The sequence below is a fragment of the Phodopus roborovskii genome, unplaced genomic scaffold (genome assembly GCF_943737965.1).
Source record: "Phodopus roborovskii unplaced genomic scaffold, PHOROB, whole genome shotgun sequence".
Lineage (NCBI taxonomy): Eukaryota > Metazoa > Chordata > Mammalia > Rodentia > Cricetidae > Phodopus > Phodopus roborovskii.
The window spans coordinates 23,632,483-23,649,464 of NW_026125281.1; the positions used below are offsets into that span (position 1 = coordinate 23,632,483).

Here is a 16,982-nt window from a genome sequence, read left to right on the forward strand (position 1 = left end):
ATGGATACAACACTCCGGGGTGGCCTTCCAGCCCCCCCAGAGAGGAGACAGGAAAGGGAGACTTAAACCACGAGTCTGTTTTCTGGAAGGCAGTTTAAATACCCCTTTTCTGGAAGGCAGTTTAAATACCCCGTGGGAGTGGCCTTGAGCATCTCTGGACATCATCTGGGCTTTCTGAGATGCGGCAGGGTTTGGAGGGAGGGGGCTTGGGTGGAATTTCCACTGTAACATCCCAGCCTCTTTGGGTACATGGATGCCAGGGGCTGGGACAAAGTTTTCATCATAACAAGGGCCTTCAGGGGTCTGCATGTGATTCTCTGCATAAGCATTATGGCTTCCAGGTTAGTGTTTTTACAGGATTCCTGGTTGTGGGAATGAGTGGGTCTCTGATTCTTGTCCCTTCTCCTGGGCCTTTTTCTGTCTGTTTGTTTTGTCCAATTCCAATGTGTTAGTTTTTGTTTTATCTTTATTATGTTTTATTTTGTTATTATCCCTTAGACGCCTCCTTGTTTTCTCTTGAGAGGCAGAAAGGGAGTATATCTGGATGGGAGGGAGTAGGGGAAGGGACTGGGAGGACTAGGAGGGGGGAACCTTATTCTGGATGTTCCATGAGGGAAAGAAAAAAACTATTTTCAATATAGGAAAATAATAACATTGTTTTGTTCTCTGCAAAGATGATACAAAGCTCACTGCTCACGGAAACAATAGAATAAATGCTAGTGATTCAAATATCCCTGAACAGTGACTCCTGAGTGGGTTCTTGAAGAAAGGTCTCTTATGGAAATCGGGTCAGTGCTTGGCAAGCCCTTAACCCTGCTGAAGTGTGTCCCTACCTGTTGTTAACCCTCAATAGAGGAGTGTGGTTTAGCCTCTGAGATGCCATGGAAGCTGGGACTGACAGGGTCCTAGGATGAGCAACGGGGGGGCGGGGGGGGGGAAGGGGACCGGGGATGCATGTGCACGCCTGCCTCCACACCCACCACCTCCTGCCCACTCAACTGGGTATCTCCGGTGGTTCAGGCAGTGGGCTCTGCACCCTAGATGAGCAGGTTATTTTGCAGATGCAAGTGTCCTCTAATAACAGGTTGGTGCTGGGAACTTACCAAGCTTTGGGCATGACTTGTTATGGAATGCATTACACAGGAGCTTTCATGAGGTCACTTCCCGCCACAGGTGACCAACTGGCAGATGGAAGGCAGTTTGTCTGGCGAGCTCACCTCCAGTTGCAACATGTTTTAACTCATCTGAACAAGGCGTCGCCAGAGTCATGACCTCGCCCTCCAAATTACACACGGCTGATCTCTGAGTTAATGTGGAAAAACCTCTATTTAGGACGCTTCGCATTTGGAGTCCTCAAGGAGCTGCGGCCGTTGCGGGCATGTCCGGAGCTGTGTGTGGTGCTTATCCCTGACCCTGTGTAGGAGCCTGCAACTCCGGTTTCCCCGACAGCTGCTCCAGCAGAGCCTGACTATTGCTGCTGGCATGCAACTGGGCCCTACATAGCTTCGTGTTCTGCATATAAGTCCTGCCATCATGAGTATGTCATACATGATTTGCGCAGGAATTGCTACTGGTATATGAGGTCAGTATGGTTCTTTGACCAACAACCATTTTGTTCCCTACGCCCTCTGTAGTTATGCAGTATGCACCTTTCTGATGGTTATATGACTGGATTTCAGCCCTGTCTACTGCTATATCTCAAAACCTATCACAGTGCCTGGCCTCCAGTAAATGTTTGTTGAATGAGTATATAGAAATGCATCCTCAGAGGTTATTTGCTCAATTAGTATTTGCTGAATTGTGACTCCTGGAACACATTAATTAGCACAAACTGGGTGTTATAAAACCATTCCCTTATTCTGTCATAATTCTGGAGGCCAAAAGTCTGAAATCGGTACATCTAGGCTGAAATCAGCATGCTAGCATGTTAATCTGTGACTTGCAGTCTCTGGTGGCTGCATATTCCTTGTCTTGAAGCTACAGTTCCTGCTTGGGTCAAAGGCCTTCTTGTAAAAGGGCCCACAAAGGCAGCAGAACCTACTCAGATAATCTGGGGACTCTCCCTATCTCATGATGGATGTCTAACCCACACATGCAAAGAACCTCCCCTTTCCATCCACGGTAGCATCTACAGGAAATGGTTATCCACGGAGAGGGCCCTCACCCACCTCTCAAAGGAGATGGACACACTAGGAGACTAGCTGGCTCCTTTGCTGAGGAGTCTGGTAGGGAGACCTGTGTCCGCATGCATCTCAGGGAACATGTTAGAAGGGTGAGGCAGGTGGCTGTAGTAGGCACGTCATCATAATGGTATGATGCATGGTCAGGACGTCCCTGTCCCCATCTTAATCCTTCAAACATGTTCTCCTTGACCCCGCCCCCCTAAACTTTAGCTAAGCATGCTCAGTGTACCTACACTCTCTCTTTTTTGGGTGTGCAGCCTGATTGGCCTTGACCTCACTGTAGAGAGGATTATCTTCATGTCCTTTTCCTCCTGAGGGCTGCAATTAGGGGTGTGCGCCACTATGCCACGCCCACTTTTCCTTCCTGAATTCCGGGCTCGCTCAGGAGTGGGCCGCACCCCAGTGACTATGTTTGGGCTTCCTGAATAAAATCCCCGCACTTCCATTGTTTAAGGATGGCATCGCTTTGGAACTAACTTGACATGTTGCAGGCAATCGACCCTTCTTTCAGGCCTCAGCTGTGATCCCCTGCGTTGGTGTCATTAGAAAAGATCACAGGAAGGGGAAGCATAGGAAGTAGGAAAGGCACCTGACCGGGTACCAGAGCTCTCCGCAGACCCCGCTGGTCCACCCGCTGTGTTCAGGATTTAACCCACAGGAAGGAGAGTCGGGGAAAGAGACGTTCTTGCCTGCTTGCTACTCACAGGGACCCGTCTCTTTCTTACGGTGTGGGTGAGTGACTCTTCCCTTCAGCAACCACCTTGACTGCTCCCCAGGCTTGCTGATGGGAAAGTGGGGGTGGGGTGGAGAAGCAGACTTGTGAGGAAATAAGGAAGCATGAGACCCCTGAAGAGATCAGGGGTTAGGTATTGAAAAGGTCAGATGAGTAGACTCAGCTTTAGGCTATATGCTAATTAGGGTTTCTAGCACTGTGACAAGACACTCTGATCAAGAAAGGAGGAAAGGGTTTATTTCACCTCACAGCTGTAATTTCAACCATGAAAGTCACAGCAGGAACTCAAGGCAGGAACCTGGAGGCCCGACAGAAATTTTCTGTGTGGCTCAAGATGATACCAAGCTTCTGATCTTCCTGACTCTCCCTTCAGAGTACCCGGATGCGGTGTCACAATGCGGTGCACTTTATGTACCATCGGGCTCAAGCCCAGCCCCTCTTGCATGCCAGGGAAATGCTCTGCTAGTTGCTCTACAGCCCTAGCCTAGACTTGCCTTTTCTGTACTTACTTCTTTGTAAAATAAAAAACACCACCCAACTGGAAAGGTGGTGTGAAAACGAGGTGAGGCGAGACATTCATTTCTTGTGCTTTCCACGGCCCTAGGGCTTGCATGTGAAGAATAAGTCCAGGGCCAGTGAGAGGACTCAGCTGGGTAAAGGAATCAAGTCTAATGACCTGAATTTGATCCTCAGGGTCCATGAGATGGAAGGAGATAAGTGATTGACTTGCATAAGGTGTCCCTTAATCCCCACACATTCCTTGTGGTGTGTGTGCACCCCATACATGCTCATACAAAATAAACAATGGCTAAAAAGAAGGTCAAATTCTGTCCCCTGAATGCTTGCTGTATTTCAATAGTAACAGCTAGAATGCTTGTGTACTGTGAATCAGGCACCAGGCATCAGGCACCATGTTAAACAACACCCACACCACACTCAGTACAGTTTCCTGCTCTATATAGACAAGGAATCTGGCTCACATTAGCCTATGAGTACACAGAAGATGCTCAAAAATGTTTGAGCTAGGCTTGGTGGTGCATGCCTCTGATCCCACTCAGGAAGTAAAGAGTGGAGGATTGCCACTAGCTTGAGGCCAGCTCAGTCTACATAGTGGGTTCCAGACCAACCTAGGAGTATATAAGTAAGACCCACCTCAAGTAAAATAAAAATAAAATGGTTGAATGTATTCAGCAAATTATTCAAGGTCACAGGTCTATTAAGGGAGATGCGAGCCAGGTGTTGGTGGCACACACCTTTAACCCCAGCACTCAGAAGGCAGAGGCAGGTAGATCTCTGTGAGTTCAAGGCCAGCCTGATCTACAGAGCAAGTTCCAGGACAGCCTCCAAAGCCACAGAGAAACCCTGTCTCGAAAAACAAACAAACAACAAACAAGAGTAATGTGACCCTCAAGGCCAAGACTGTTCCCTCATCCCTCTGCCCAAGGCCAAGACTGTTCCCTCATCCCTCTGCCCAAGGCCAAGACTGCTCCCTCATCCCTCTGCCCAGGTGTTGCCCAGGTGTTTACTCTGTCCCCTGACTTCCATCATCCTCCCATCTTATCCTCTTAGCTTCCTCCTTCACTAGGTAAAGAGTAAGCATTTGGGGCTGGGCAGTGGTCCACACTGGGGTATGTCCATCCAGAGACAGGATTGGTGCTAGCTGTTGGGGTGCAGGAATTCTAAGCCTCTGCTCAAGGGGTGTAGGTGTCTGGGAAGGAAGGAGCTGGAATTCTGAGGCACCCCACCGAAAGCAGATTCAAGGAGAGTACCAGGGCTGGCCCAGGACTCCAGCTTCTTCCTGGAATTAAGATGGGAGTGGGGTGGGGTGGCAGAAATCAACCTGGAATCCATCCTGACCCAGGAGGAATTTCATGGGTCAAGTGGGTTACCGGCAAGCTCCTAGGTACCTCAGAGACCTGCAGTTTGCACTAGAGGGCAGGGATAGAGCTGTGGCAGGCTCGTGGAAGTGACAGCCAGCTCTGCAGCACTCTTTTAGGACAATGCGAGGCCATACTCCCGACTCCTGTTCTGCCAAGTCTCAAAAGGAGTGGCCCCTCTGGCCCCTGTCACAGATGGGCATGATGGGTGACCTTGACCTTGGGTTCGAGGGTTTCTAGACCTTGTTTGAGCTTGACCGTCCAACCTGGGGATGGGAATCCTTCCATTGGCAAACTGAACCAGACAACTCCAACATACTAGGGCAGTGGCCGGGGTCAAGGCAATCCTTTTCCCTGTGTACTGTGGAAGAAACAGATTAGGGGAAAAAGAAGGGCACCATCAACATGAACAGGAGGCTGGCAGTGCTGCTCGCCGGGCACAACATTCTAGCACTTGCCAGAAAATGTGATCCTTTGGAAAGAGACGCTGCTGCTCTGGTCTTCATTGTTCTTTATTTTCATTTTTATTGATTTTCTTTTTTTTTCTTTTTGCCACATGGGCTTAGGCAATGCACTTTGACCCCTTCCCCTCTGTTTTCCCTTCCGTGATGGTAAATTTTGATCGTCAGCTTGACAAAATCCTGAATTACCCAGAAGAGACCTTTCTGGGTGTTTCTGAGGGTTTTCTGCAGAGGTTTAAGTGAGAAAGGAAGACACACTTGAGTGTGGGCAGCCCCATCACATGGGCCGAGAGGCCCAGCTGAAGAGGAAGAAAACAAGGACTGAGAAATGGCTGAGCAGAGCGCTTGCTTTGTAAGTGTGAGGGCCTAAGTAAAGCGGGTACCACAGCACAAGGCTGCAGGCCCAGACACGGGAGTTCCCGGGAGCATATGGCTAGCCTGGTGTCCGAAGGATCACAGCAAACCCTGTCTCAAGCCAGTTGGAGAGGTGGCAAATGGTACCCAAAGCTGTCTATTCACCTGCACACATATGCATTGGTACACACACACACACACCACACACACATACACACACCCCATACATACACGACATATTTATTATTTATTGACACAGGGCTTTACTGTGTAGCTCTGGCTGCCCTGGCACTCACTCTGTAGAGCAGGCTGGCCTCAAACTCACAGAGATCCGTCTGCCTCTGCCTCCGAGTGCTGGGATTAAAGGGTGCCCACTATACCCAGGTCACACACATGACCTTTAAAAATTAAAGAAGGGGTGAGCAGACACCAGCATCCATTCCTTTTGCTTCCCTGACTGAGGACACCCATGCCCAACCGCCATGCTTTCCCGCCACCGCGGGTGTCCTTTCAAACTATGAGCCAAAAGGAACCCTCCTCTCTTGGGATGCACTTGTCAGTCCAATGAGAAAAATGACTCACACACCTTCCTTTCCTCCCTCCATTCTTTCTTTGTGTCTGTCTTCTTGACTCGAATGCCCTTCCTGTTCACCTTCCCGAACTCTTGGACTCCACGTGTACAACCCTTACCTGGAAGGTTATTTTCATTTTGATCAGAAGCAGTTTCTCTACCTGTTGTACAGTGCTGTGTGGGGTGGGGACAAGGACGATGAGCATGTTAGTTTCCATGTGACTGTCCTGTGCCACGGCACAGGCAAGTTTCTAGGTGTCTTAATGACGAAACTAAATCCTACACCAGCCTCATGAGATGGTTCTCTTCACTCATGCGTTTTCTAGGGAAGAAGCGGAGTTACAGAGTGGCTTTCAAGCCCACTGGCCCAGACCCCACACCGTACAAGTGTTTTTCTGAGGGCCTGTGACATAGTCTTTCCTTCCTATGGGCTGGTAGAATAACATTAGTACCCGTCTTTGGGGGTAAGTAGCTCTGAGAACCAATATTCACTGGTCCAGCTCTATGGAAACTTAACTACCCAGTCGAGGTTATCTAGGCTGCAGAAGTAACTGTCTGCAGCCTAGAAACATGTGGCCATCTCCCCCAGGATCTCCTGAGGGTCGTGGGGTCATGGGACAGAGACTTTAGCCAGGGTCTCAGTAACCACCTGTGTCTCGAACGAACTCTCTGTAGACTGTGTTACCACAACACATTTACTGGAGAATTACAAGTCTCAGTGGAGCACACTGGGCCTCTCAGTCGGCAGCTGCGGTCTCTCTGGTTTCTCAGTAAGTATGCTGTGTATTGACTTCACTCACGGCTTTGTCTGGGCTCTAAAGGAGGGTGTGTGGGAAGTGCTGCTGTCTCCCTCCTTTCCACGTCTCCTCACTGCTGTGGGGACGTCACAGAAGAGCCCAGGGTGGCCTTGCCACAGGAGTCTGACAGTCCACTACAAATGGCCCAGCATACTCAAGTCCCACAATGCCACGAGTGTAGTGGGGGAGCTGTCACCAAGGCTCCCACTCTAGAGCCCTCGGGGAAGTCTCAAGAGGGCAGATGGCACAGGGTTAGATCTGCCAGGGTGCAGGGATCGGCCACCCGGTGTGACTTTCTTTCTCTGTTATGTGGGACGCTCACATGCAGAGGGACCCGGAGGCTGGTGGGGCAGCTCAGGGCCACCAGGCCCCCAGGTTTCTCCATCTTGCTTTGTCCCACTGTTCTGTAGGAGTTGTACCAGGCCATGGCCTGGTCATGGTCACTTAGGCATTCCAGATAATGGAAAGGTTTGAGGAGCACACAACATAGAGGTGGCTCATACATCCTCTTGGTTAGTATTTTGTTATCTGTCAATTTCTGGCTACAACAAAAATCCAGAACCAGGTGTGGTGGTGGTTGCTTTTAATCTTAGCACCTGAGGCAGGAACAGGCAGATCTGTTTGAGTTTGAGACTAGCCTGGACGGCATAGTGAGACCCTACCTCAAGAAACAAAAACAAAGGAGGCCAGCAAATGTAGCCCAAGGCCAGGCCGAAAGCGGTTTAATGTGGGCAGAAGTGACAGGGGTATTATCTCCATTTCCCTGTCACCAAGACTTAGGCCTTGTTGAGTGAACAATGGAAAAATGGAAGGAGAGAGCTCATCTCCACAAACACTGTGGCACATAAAAACGTTGCCCCCAATCATGCCCCCCAGTCTCCCTCTCACAAAATAGAAGAAGAAGACGGAGAAGGAGGAGGAGAAGGAGGAAGAGGAGATGAAGAAGAAGAAGAAGAAGAAATAACCGCAGGGAAGGTGCAAGCTGTATTTGGAGCAGGTGACCACCCAGCATGGCTGGAGCATCGGGTATGTGTAGGGGGTTGTGACCCACCTCTGGGTGGCTCTAGGGAGGTCTCATCCTTTTTATTTCTGAAAAGAAAACATGGTTTTAAACATTCACATTTTCTTATCTATCTCTAAAGGTCAGAATTGCAGTCAGACATGAAAATGCTTTTAAGCAAGTCCTTGGTAACCTCTAAAACTAATCTTTGTGACTTGGACATCTCTCTGTCCAAGCCTGTGACCAAAGGGGTCACATATCTTTAATAAACTACAGTCTTCCAAATAGAGGCACGCCTCCCATGCACACTCAGCACTCATAGCTTTGCTAGCCAAGATATTCACAGCTCTTATCAACCACAAAGGATGCGTGAGCCCTCAACTCTTTTCAGGAAATTTAATCCTGAACCAGTGGCAACTGAGATGCTACCAGAGTGTAGCTTCCATAAGGTGAGCTATTTGGCTAGTGTTTTCAATGGTGATTTTTTTTTTAAATTCCCACCAATGGACTGCTGGAAACTTCTATATAACTACATTAATCCAGTCTCCTAGACAGGCCTTGCATGGCTGGGATTTCATGGAAAGCCCATGGAAGGGACAGCCATATAAAGAGCATTCTGGCATGTTCCAGCAAAATATGATTAGGACTGTTGCCCGTGTTTATCCTGTAAAATGATTTTTTGGGAGTGTTTAAGAATGAACTAGGTATATCTTGAAATGCCATGTTGCTCTGTCCCTGGCTTTGAAGATGTCAGTAAACTGTTCTTACGGCACTGGCATGGATGGACAGATATTAACCAGGCCAGGCTCTGCAAATACAGATAGAGGAGACAGCCCCAAACTGCAAAGAGCTGGTTCTGGGGTATGTGTATGGGATGTGATGGGAGGGGGTGGACAGGTAGCAACAGGTGTTGATGACATGTGTGTCAAGTGCTGTGGGAGGTCTGATGGGTTGCTACAGGAGTCTGGAAGGAGAATGCTGACAGGCCCTTCTGAAAGGCTAAGTCTTGAAGGTTGAGTAAATAATATGAGGAATGAACAAAAGAATGTTCTGGTCAACAGGGACAACTTAGCAGTCACATAGAAGTGAGGGGGGCGGGCGCAAGGTTAGATAGTGCAAGTATTTCAGTTCGGTCCTGGGATGGGAGAGAGAGATGGAGAAATAGGCTAGTGCTTGCCACAGTGGCGTCAGACATTCGAAGAGGTTTGGCTTTTTGCCTAAAGGCTTTTTTAACGCAGTCCTGGTGTGATCAGAGCTGTGTTGAGGTGCTCGGTGTGCAGGTGTGGCTTATGTAGACGGACACGCCAGGGAGAGGGGCCCACCAAGAGGGAAGGGTGGTGAGGGTTTGACTATGGACACTGCCGGGCTGGGCAGTCATGAGCGGGGGTGGGGGGGTGGGGGGGTGGGGGGGTGGGGGGACACAGTAAAGTCTTAGGCGTTGCGTGTGTGCGAAATGGCCCTGTGCAAGTGTGGTTAAAGACAGGGAGAGTTTGCTTCATCCTGGCGAACGCTGAGGCGAGAGATGGCCCAGAGATTAGGAGCCCTTGCCTCTTCCAGAAAAGGTTTCATGTGCAGCATCTACACGGTGGCTAACCACCATCTGTGACTCCAGCCCCAGGGGATCCAACATCCTCTTTGGGCCTCTGCAGGCACCCCACACCTGTGGTTCACAGACAAACATGCAGGCAGAATCCCCCGGCCCTACCCCCCCCCCCCACAAAATAAACCAAATAAAGACAAACTAAAAAACAGAAACAAAACACAACCGAGGAGGGCTAGAAGGGCAGGGACGTGAAAGAGCCAAGGCCACCGAAGGTCTACACTATGACAGACTGTGAAATGTGACACCCGTGAGAAGCTGTGCTCAGGGTACCACCCTCTTCCTTCCCAGGGCTCTCGTTATCTTAACATAATATACACTGTAAATGAAAATCTCTGCAATAAACCTCAACTCCGCTTTGTACTGTGGAGTTCTAGTGTGTGTGTGTGTGTGTGTGTGTGTGTGTGTGTGTGTGTGTGTGTGTGTGTAGAAGCCAAGATTACAGCTTTTACCCTAGCTGAGGTTTCAAATCTGGGAGCTCCCCAGGCTGGGGGGGGGGGGGGGGGTAGAGCTGTACCCTCGACCTGCGGCTCTTGTCAAACCACTCCATGGAACCTTCCTGAGGGCCTGGACCCCATTATACCCCTTCTCTTAGCTCTTTCCATAATCCTAGGAGAAAGGGTTTGTTTGCTTACTCACAGCTAGCCTGGCTAGAGAAGGAATTTAAGTCCATGGGTGTCATTATCTAATTGTATTGTGAGATTCAAAGATCTGGAACGGACAGCTCAGGGTTAGGGTTCAGCAAAAGCGGATGAGGGTTTGAAGACTAACCCTCTGCAGCTGGTGAACACCACAGCTGCCTCTGAAGATGTGGGTGGCCTAGGAAAGGGACAGGCTTCATTCCAGTGGCTCACATCCCTCACAGGTGATTGGCTGAGTCAGTGGAACCAGGAGAACCTGGGTCCTGCCCTGAGCTGTCCCTCTGGGGCACCTGGGGCAAACAGGACACAGTGACCTGATAGTCTGGACACAGCTTGGTGCTTGTTTTACTGCTTTTGTTGGGGCTCTTGCTTAAGTTTCAGACAGTGACTTCTGGCAGGGACATGGCAGTGGCAGGTATGGTACTGGAGCAGGGGCTGAGAGCTTATGTGTTATTCCAGAGAGAGAGAGAGAGAGAGAGAGAGAGAGAGAGAGAGAGAGAGGGAGGGAGGGAGGGAGGGAGAGGGAGGGAGGGAGGGAGGGAGAGAGAGAGGGAGGGAGGGAGGGAGGGACGGAGAGAGGGGGAGGGGGAGGGGGGAGGGGGAGAGGGAGAGGGAGGGAGGAAGGGAGGGAGGGAGAGAGAGAGAGGGAGGGAGGGAGAGAGGGAGGGGGGAGGGAGAGGGAGGGAGGAAGGGAGGCAGGGAGGGAGAGAGAGAGAGGGAGGGAGGGAGGGAGAGGGAGAGAGAGGGGGGAGGGGGAGGGGGAGAGGGAGGGAGGGAGAGAGAGAGGGAGGGAGGGAGAGGGAGAGAGAGGGGGGAGGGGGAGGGGGAGGGGGAGAGGGAGGGAGGGAGAGAGAGAGAGAGAGAGAGAGAGAGAGAAAGAGACTGCTGGTCCTGGAGTGTTTTGAAACCACACAGCCTATCCCCAGTGACCTGAGTCCTCCAACAAGGCCACACCTCCTAATCCTTCCTAAATAGTCTACCAATCCCTCCTAAATAGAACCAAACAGCCAAATGTAGGAGCCAAGGGAGGGGGATGACATTCTCATTCAAATCGCCAGAGATGTGCTCTGAGAAAGGAACAGGGGACTGGGAATTAGACAGATTGCAGACAGACAGGTAGCGAGAGGAAGGGAGCCTAGGAAACAAAGATGATGAGCTTCCAAGGTGGCCAGCTTCTTCCTCAACTGAGACGGATGGGATAGGTGGATGGGCAAGACTCTGAGTACGCCACAGCAACAAAGGGGGACGGAGCCAAATCTGGAGTCCCGGGTCCTTGACGCTCAACACCATATCACGTGATAGGCTGGTGTGGTTGCACTCTTAGTGCATGGTGGTCATCATTTATGGGGTCCAGGATGGGGTGTTATGTGTGCCCTTTTGTCTGTCTGGCAAGTTTTTACACCTGCCTTTCCTGATACGATTTTAATGTGCCTATATGTGCCCAGTCTCCCCAGTAAAGTTATAGGATGACTCCCTTTCTGTTCTTAGGAGCAAGTCACTCCTCAGTCTCCTGGATGGTGGTGTCTGATGGGTGGCGGTTTCTAGGGCACCTAAGGCACCCTTCTCACTCAAATGGGGGTCTCCTAGAGTGAGATAGAGAGAAGCCACTGTGGTCTACGCCATGGGGTAACTGATCTCAGATGGGCTCAGCTGTGGCTCCTCCTCTTCCTGAGCATCCCCATGAGCCCCTCAGACATGCCCGTGCTGCCCATGGAGGAAGCATGCTCCCCTTACTGCCCTGACTGAACTTCTCACCTTCCTGCTTTCTCTGGCTCACTACTCTCGAGTGTCCTTTCAATTTCCGGTCCCCTCACCCTGTTCATTGGTGGCTTCCTCCCTGGACACAAATACAAGCATCTTGTCTAAGTTCCCAAAGCTTCCCACTGTGCTGGGAATTCTAGCACTGTGAAAGCTGAGGCAGGAGATTCTTGAGTGTGAGTTCAAGGCAGTCAGAGGTGTGTTGGCTGGTTTCATATCAACTTGACACAAGCTAAAGTCATTTGAGAGGAGGGAACCTCAATTAAGAAAATGACTCCAGGACTCCACAAGGATGACCCCAGATAAAACTCTAAGCGATAGTGGAGAGGGTTCCTGAACTGGCCTTTCCTGCCATCATATTGATGACATCTGTAACTGTCATCATAGACCCTTCATCCTGTAACTGATGGAAGCAGATGCAGTGATCTACGTCTAACCACTGGCCCAAGCTCTAGAGTCCAGTTGAAGAGAGGGAGGAGGGATTATATGAGCAAAGGGGTCAAGACCAGGATGGGGAAACCCACAGAAATAGTGTGTGTGAGTGTGTGTGTGTGTGTGTGTATGTGTGTATGACTGTGTATGTGTGTATGAGTATGTATGTGTATGTGTGTGTGTATGACTATGTATGTGTGTGTGTGTGACTGTGTATGTGTGTGTATGTATGTGAGACTGTGTGTATGACTGGGTGAGTGTCTGAGTGTCTGAGTATGTGTGAGTGTGTGTGTGTGTGATACATTATACATGTATGAAATTGTTCAAGAAAAAATAAAAAACATTTAAAACAAAACAAAAAGAAAGTAGCTGGGCTGCAGCGCTGGCTGAGCAGTTAATGTTCCAGGGACCTGAGTTCGGTTCCCAGCATCACATGATGGCTCATAAGCACTTGCTACTCCAGCTCCAGGGAATCTAACACCTTCTTCTGGGCTCTGTAAGCACTGCAAGCATATGGTGCACAAACACAGATGTGAGTATTCATTTATTTTAAAGTAAAAATAAATAATTTTTTTAAAAGTAGATAAAATGACCAACTCTTTTCTTTTCTGCTTCTGCTTCCCCCTTTCACCCTCAGAATCCCACCTTGGTTTTGCTCATTGAGTACTTTTGCTAAGTCTTGACACAGGGTGCTGCTAGATTCACGAGTCACCAATAAAAGCCAATTACATCTTTAGGCTAAATGTATGAAATTTATGTTTGGCAGTCCAGCAGAGACTCTTCACATAAGGACAGAAGGAAGCATCATGAACTGGGAGTGGCCATAAATGAATCTCTCTCTCTCTCTCTCTCTCTCTCTCTCTCTGTGTGTGTGTGTGTGTGTGTGTGTGTGTGTGTGTATTTGTGTGCACATGCCATTAGGCTCTGTAGGGACTTGGGTTAAAATCTGAGGTGGGTTGGTACAGAGGAATGACATAGCTTGATCAATGTTTTTGTTTGTTTTTGCTTTTTTGGAGACAGGGTTTCTCTGTGGCTCTGCAGGCTGTCCTGGAACTAGCTCTTGTAGACCAGGCTGGTCTTGATCACACAGATCTCCCTGCCTTTGCCTCCCGAGTGCTGGGATCAAGGATGTGTGCTACCACTGCCCGGCTTTGATCAATGTTTTAAAATTACATGCAGCCTTCCATGTTAAGAATAGTACAAAGGCAGAGACAGGAAGATCTATGGCAACAATTCAGGCAAGAGACAATGGTTGGGTCTTTGTTGAGAAAAATGGAGATGGTAGGATAGGCAAGGTCCTGCCTCCCTCTCAGGGCAGCATAAGCAGAACTTGCTAATTGTGGGTGTACATGTAAATACCCAGATTCTGGGCACTGCTGTCTGCTTGGGCTAGGCACTATGGGTGGGGTGAATAATAATTCTTACCCCTTAATGCAAATTTGTGTTCTCAGTGTCAGCCAGTGTTGAAAGATGCTGGTAGAAAGGGAGGCAGGTTTGGACTGGAGCCAGGGTCTCTCTGGCTGTGGAGATGCTGAGGACATTTGCGAAGATGGTGTTACTGTTGGTGTTGGAAGCAGTAAGGGTAGGGTTAGGGCTGGCACTTACCTTACTCTCCTGTTTCTTTAACAGAGTATGTGAGGTTGAATAATGCATAAAGCACCCTTTATTTGGCTTGTGGTTCTAGAAGCTGGGAAGCAGAAGATCACGGCACCAACATCTCTCGAGGGCTTCATGTCCTGTCAGTGTGCTGTGGACAGCAGTAAATAAACACGACTGGCGGAATGAACCAGTCCATATGGCTAATGGGGAAAGCTAGAGAGGAGGCCCGAGAGAGAGAGGAGGGAAGGAGGGGGGAAGAGGGAGGGAGAGGAAGCCAGCACATGGCTGAAATGGCAGGGTATTATGGGAAAGGGAAGCTGGGGGCAGCGAAGCCCGTGAGCTGGACAAGCTTAGGGCAGGGGTGGGGTAAGAAGAGCTGAAGGCGCCACAGGAACTGAGTGGGCATGGAGGCCAGCATGGGCTTTGGTATGTGAACAGGCACCATGGTTGGCCATTTGTCCCCAGTTCCTTTTGCACCCGACAAAGTGGAGTTGCTGGAGGGGTAAGGCATAGTGGAAGGGCACACTTGCAATCAACGTTATCCTCAGACCCGCCAAGCTCTGCAACAAATGTACGAAGGCTGCTGCTCATGTATGCTTTAGAAACAGCCTGCAGCCTGGGTGCAGCTTCACACACCTGACTCCCAGCGTCCAGGAGACCGAGGCACACGATTAGAATTTGAGATCAACCTCGTCTGAAAATGCGAAACAACGAAAGTGTCACCTGGGACTCAAGCGCCAAGCTTACTCTTCGCTCCATCAGTGGGGAGCCTCTGTATTCATAGTGGTCAAATGGACAAGCGCTTTCCCGTGGGTTAGGAACAAAGGCCAAACCGTTTGCAAAGCATCCGATGGTCACTGGGCTTGTGCTATAGATGGCTGCAGAGACAACTGTGCCCTGTTTTGTGGTAGCTCAGAGCCTGGAGCCTTTGAGTTTCCTGAGAGCTGTTAGGCAAATGTCACAGAGGAGTTATGCTGGCACTGGACCAGGGGAAGCTGCTGGAAAGCGTGTTTCTGGAGAGAGTGCTGGAGCCAAGCTCCTTGGGCTAGAGCTTGGAGTTGTAAGTTGGAGAAGCTTCTCTGAGGGGATCAGTGCTGTGATGACTGAGGTCATTCACTTCTTGTCCCAGAGCCATGCCCAGCCGCAGGGCTGGTGATCGGCTTGCAGAACAAGCCTGGACAAGGCCTTTGCTTGGGTGCTACCATGTCCAGCTCCATTTCAGGGGAGTGACTCAGAGACCTGCCTACTTGTTCCTTCAAGGGAGGTCCCCAGGAACCTGGGCAAGTTTGTTCCAGCTCGGTGTGAGAATGGAGCGTGCTGTACTTGGTGGTTTGTCTTCAGTCTTACAACCCCAAGCAAAGAAGCTGTAGATCTCCCTTCTTCCTCCCTTTCTAACCCCTTCCTTCCTTTCTTCCTACAGGGCAAAAGGTCTGAGCCCACTTCTGAATTTAAGAAAGCCGACCCAAACTCACCAACCCCTGAACTTGAAAACTCACCAATGCCTGAGCTCAAAATCCCACTAACATCTGGGTTTAGCTTGAAATCCCACCAATCCCCACCCTGGAAAACCCCACCCCCAAGAATCCCTATATAAAGCCTGCCTCCTGCTCAGTTCCCTCCCTCCCTCCCTTCCCCCCTTGAAAAACCACTCCCTCCCTTCCTTTCTCCTCTCTCTCTCTCTCTCTCTCTCTCTCTCTCTCTCTCTCTCTCTCTCTCTCTCTCTCTCTCTCTCTGTCATTTTCAGAATCTTACTATGTAGCTCAAGTAGGCCTGAAACTCATGGTCCTCCTGCCTGAGTGCTGGCATGCAGGTGTGCACTAAGTCACCTAATGTAGAAGCTGTAATTCTCGCCCCAAGCAGGTGAGTCTGGAGGCTATCTTAGTTTCCTGTGAAGAAATGACTCTTCTGACAAAGTTCTTTTAGCTTACAGTTCACGTCCTCCACTTTATCCAGTTTAGGATCTGTCCAGGGAATGGTGTCACCCAGAGTGGGCTTCCCCATATCAATGAACACAAGCAAGGTACGCTTGCCCACAGGCCAACCTGATTTAGATAATTGTGGGGAATGTCACAGAGGTCAAGGAGCCTGGGGTGAAATCCTAGCTCCTTTAGTTTTTCATGTTTAGATGAGACATGTGGCTTCCTTAAATATAGTTCCCTCATCTGTAAAGCTGCTAGAGAACTAACTCTGCACAAGGTAGAACTGAACACTTGTAGTTCCTCACAGCAGCTGCGGGGGGGGGGGGGGGGAGACTGAAGGCTGCGCGTCAGCTCTAAGCACGGGTTTCTCAGTTTTCCGATCCCCTGTCAGAATCACTCAGGGAATGTGACCTGCAGGCTGACATGGTGGACCCCAGAACCTACATTTTTAACAAGTTTCCAGAGGGTGCCCAGATAGCATACTGTGAGTGACAGGGCTCCAAACAACAGCTCCTCCTTCTCTGCCTCCTTAATCCCGTGGACATCCACATCTCCTTGCAGAGTTTTTCGTGGACATCCACATCTCCTTACAGAGTTTTTTGTGGACATCCACATCTCCTTGCATAGTTTTTCCTACCCGAATGTCTCCACACCCATGCATGCCAGGTAACTTTCTGAAGTGCAGGGGAGGCAGGCTGGGGAAAAGCTGCTTGTGGAGGAGGAGGGGATGACGACCACGTGTGCTCTCAGGATGGTTGACCTTTTATCCAGGAAATACCCGGAGTTGTGTGGACCCTGGGAGGTGAGCCACCCGGGGGCTTGTCTCTAAGAAGGCCATACAGGTCTGATGCCTGGTGAGGAAGGCGGGTGAGATAGGTACAGCCTCCACGTGGCTAATGTCAACTGGAGGACTCTTTGCTGTGACTCGATTGGCTACTGAGAGAGAGCTTAGATGCCAGTGCTTCCCCGCCTACCCACCGGCTTGTTATTGCGAAGCACAGTGAGGAGGAGGCCACCATCTTCTGTTGTTCCTGTTCCTTCTCAGTTCAAATGGGAG

The 16,982-nt window shown here is 50.0% G+C and overlaps 1 protein-coding gene across 1 annotated transcript in view; it reads left to right on the plus strand.

Moving 5' to 3' along the window:
• Ints8 (integrator complex subunit 8) overlaps nucleotides 1-16,982 on the plus strand; it is a 439,588-nt gene that overhangs the window by 282,396 nt on the left and 140,210 nt on the right. The window lies entirely within an intron of this gene.